Source organism: Anneissia japonica, unplaced genomic scaffold, assembly GCF_011630105.1.
Source record: "Anneissia japonica isolate Jap-2015-1 unplaced genomic scaffold, ASM1163010v1 scaffold652_len952628_cov199, whole genome shotgun sequence".
Lineage (NCBI taxonomy): Eukaryota > Metazoa > Echinodermata > Crinoidea > Comatulida > Comatulidae > Anneissia > Anneissia japonica.
Window position 1 is genome coordinate 252993 of NW_022757608.1, and position 4144 is coordinate 257136.

The 4144-nt window shown below is 31.8% G+C and overlaps 1 long non-coding RNA gene across 1 annotated transcript in view; it reads right to left on the reverse strand.

Annotated features, from left to right (window-relative positions):
- LOC117124815 overlaps positions 1-1868 on the reverse strand; it is a 3277-nt gene extending 1409 nt beyond the window's left edge. Inside the window, exons 1-2 of the long non-coding RNA XR_004448022.1 lie at positions 1736-1868; positions 41-154 (exon numbers count right to left, since the gene is read on the reverse strand). This is a non-coding gene — a long non-coding RNA (uncharacterized LOC117124815). The remainder of the gene's footprint in view (positions 1-40; positions 155-1735) is intronic.
- Positions 1869-4144: the final 2276 nt, after the last annotated feature.

The following is a 4144-nucleotide window of genomic DNA, read 5'->3' on the forward strand; positions in this document are numbered from 1 at the left end:
ATATATATAATAAGAAAGGCTACATAGGCAAATTATTTACCTGGTTCAATAGACTCGGGTCAGCTCCAGGATGTAACAAGGATTGGGTTCCGTCCTGGTGAACTTGGTATTTATTGTCACCTTGCAACAATTCATGAAATGGAGTGTCGCCATACTGTAACACAACAAAAAATATAATGTGTAGGCCTAATCAATGGCAGCTACCTCCTTTATATGCACACAAACATGAGGTTAACTTGCATTAAGAGATTGGATGTGCTTAGAAATCTGTGTTTTAAAATGATTGACACTGTAAGAGTTTTTAACTCTTTCTGGCAAATTATTCCAAAATTTAGGTCCAGTAGAAAATACAGATTCAATCTTATGAATATCTAGTCGATAGTTATTTTTATTCCTAGTATTGTACCCATGAATACTTTTATGATCAGTAAAGATATTGTTAAAAAATGTGGGTAACATTCCATTGTTGTATTTAAACATAAATATACCTAGTTCTTTCTTGTATAAATCAAAAACATTCAATAGATTTAGTTTTTCAAATAAAGGCTTCGTATGACATAAATATGCACTATTGGTAATTATTCTTAAAGCTTCCTTTTGCAATTTTAATATTTTATTCACATAACCTTTGTTTGCTTTATCCCATAGCATAATCCCATAGTTAATGTGTGACAAAATAAGGGAATAGTACAGTAATAGTAAAGATTTCTCTGGTAGGAAATGCTTCACTTTATTTAACAAATATTTTTAGAACACTTCTTCTGAATGTTATTGATTATGCCGTTTACAAGTAAGAAAAACGAATACAATGTAGGAAATATATTAAACTGTATAAATACACCAAGATATTATTTTAATTTTTTTAACTTAAAATCAAAGCAAGTTTTATGATGGATCGTTTTTAAGTCACTATATACATAATATTACACTTTATTAAATTAATTAAAATGATTTAGATAGAAAAATTATAGAATGTATATACAGACAATAATTTTGAGAACATTAACGGTATTCAGATCATGAATTTATATATTTAGCGATTGTTATAATACACGAATACAATGCAGGAAATATATTAAACTGTATAAATACACCAAGATATTATTTTAATTTTTTTTAACTTAAAATCAAAGCAAGTTTTATGATGGATCGTTTTTAAGTCACTATATACATAATATTACACTATATTAAATTAATTAAAATGATTTAGATAGAAAAATTATAGAATGTATATACAGACAATAATTTTGAGAACATTAACCGTATTCAGATCATGAATTTATATATTTAGCGATTGTTATAATACACCTACTGTATTTAAATGAAAACGCATTTCACGACCCATGGATCATTTTTAAGTCACTATATAAATAATATTAAACTTTTATTAAATCACTGTTCCCTGATTAAATTAATTGAAATGATTTCACTTAGCCTACTTAGATTACTTAGATTTATTTATTATTTAGATTAGAGTACTTAGATTTACATTGTTGAATGTAGGTTGCAAAAACATGTGCCTACGACTATAATACGGTATGTCATTACACAAAACAAACCTTTAGCTCTGTTTTTTACTGTTGTCTACATTTTCACTCAAGATGTTCCGGTTTAATGCCATTGTATGAAAATGACTCAAAACACAACACAACGATGGATACCACAATTAAATCTAACTCCATGAAGGCATACATACAGGCTTGTACAACTACAGTATGGTACAGTCTCTACTTACCTATATGTATATTTTCTTACTTAGAAGAAACACCATTCCAAAATTCGATATTTCAGATGTTTTTGCGACGACGTTTCTACGACACAGTTCCGGTAGTTGACTTACACGCTTGCTTCAACCGTAATTTGGATATTATGAGACAGGTGCACAACCACCCAGGTATCTGAAGGAAAATTGCTGCACAATAGGTAGGGCACTTGATAGTTAGTGCCCTACCAGGCTAAACCTACAAATTATTAGTTCAGCGCTCACCCCTTATTAGCGTCCACCCTCGAATTGGTCTAGCACTGGGGTCGAAACGGTATCCGACCAGTGTGTCAAAATCCAGTTTGCTGAAACCCATGATTGCTGAATTAATGGCCTCTTTGCTGAAACCCAATTTGCCGAATCCAGTTCACCGAAATATTGACAACCCATTTGCCGAATCATTTGCCGTCACCATCGTACAAAAGTACAGCATACTCTGCTTTTGAAAACATGATGGATGGATCAGGGAGGAACCATAGGCCTATTTACATTCCCGTAGTATTTTGTACCCGTGTAAAATCTCCGCTTTGAATAAACGCCCCTTCTAGAACCTCATTTGAAATAAACCCTCTTTCGAAAACACCCCGTGGCGTATATTTTTTTCCTCGAATAAACTGCAAGTACTGAAAAGCACGCCATCGTGTTGGGATTCAATATTTCGAAATTAATTATGTCATCAGATGTCATCATCAAATTGTAAACAGATCTAATGAAACATCATTCCCAACACTTTCTATTAATGTTTTACTCCAGTAGAATTACATTTTAATAACAGTGGAATTATACTCAGCAATAAACGCCTCAGGGCGTTTATTCGACGAAATCGTCCGGGATCAAAAATGATAACTTGCATATCCATATAACGTTATTTTGATTGTCAATTTCTAATATTGGGGTATAAAAAGCCCTTAAAAAACCACCAATGCGAACACATGGATTTTTTTTTTTTGCCGAGACCCTGCAGACAGAGCCTCCAATCTAGTCAGGTGTATAATTGTAGATTATTATTATTTATTTATTTATTTCATTTAGATATACATATTATCTTTATACGCTTATTTTAAATATGCTTGTTAAGACATTTTATCTGACAGGCCTTTTAAATTAATTTTCTGCTGATAGCTAAATTGTTAAATCAAGTTTGATTTACAGAATAAGACAAAACTAATAATTATAATAACAGTTATTTATTATACGAATAAACAGTGATTGGAAGGCTTCTAGATAAGATAGGATGAGATAAGATTTATTGGTTCTCTCTTTTATAACAGAGGAACACTCTCGCGCAGGAGAGGTTCGACCCGTACAACAGTTACAAAACAACAACTGACAATATATAAAAATGAATTATTGAAAAGATAAATGAGTAAAGAAAAAATACTGGACAAACAAATATGTTACTCTCATTATTCTGTAGTTATTAAGGAATAACTTAATGTACAAAAAAAAAAGAAAAGAAAGAAAAAAAAATAGAGAATTTAATTACAGAATATAAAGTAAATAAATAAAAATGACAAAAATGTAAGTTAATAAGTACAGTAAATAACATAAAAATTAAATATTGGTGGTAATGTTTTTCATTAGTTCAGTTCTTTCAGTCATTGCTTTTGTTAAATATGTTTTACAATGGTTATCAAATATGTTACAAATTTCAATATTCTGGTATGCATCAAAAATATTATCTAAAAGTAACTGGTGCCTAAATTCACATGAACCTTCTAAGAAAATGTCCCAAAAGTACCTATTAATTTTATACAAGTCAGTTTTCAAATTTTCAAAACATTCATTTCTTATAGAGGTTAGACCTTCACAATCAAATAGAAAATGGTCGACCGTTTCTAATTCTCTTTTTTTGCAAATAATAAGTTGTCGAATTTTCCTCTTTAACAAATAGATATGTAATAGTTTCTTTTTTCCCCCGATAAATCATGTAATTTTCTTTCTTCTTTGAAAGTGGAGAAGAACAATTTCCAATTATGGATGAATAAATAGATATCTATGTCTTTGTCCTTACTATCCGCGGGCTCCACCAGCGGCGTAAAAACGCAATCACGTTAAAAGTGTGCTCCATCACAAATGTTATGCTGTTTTTAATGTTTCACTGCTTTTGACTGGGTTTCGGCAAATAAATGGGATTTCGGCAAAGTGGACAGGCAATCTGGGATTCGGCAAACTGGATTTCGACAATATGGCGTTGGTCCGACGAAACCCCACCACCAGGCCCTCCCACAGCCCCAATCAGACGTAATGCAGTGACGGCGCCAAATGAAGATGAAGATCCAAATTTCTTGAAAATCCATGCCAGGAAATTTCACGCCGAGTAGTGTTCGCTATAAATTTTTTCGACGGAAAGTCCAAGACCTCGTTTCCCCAGATCATCTA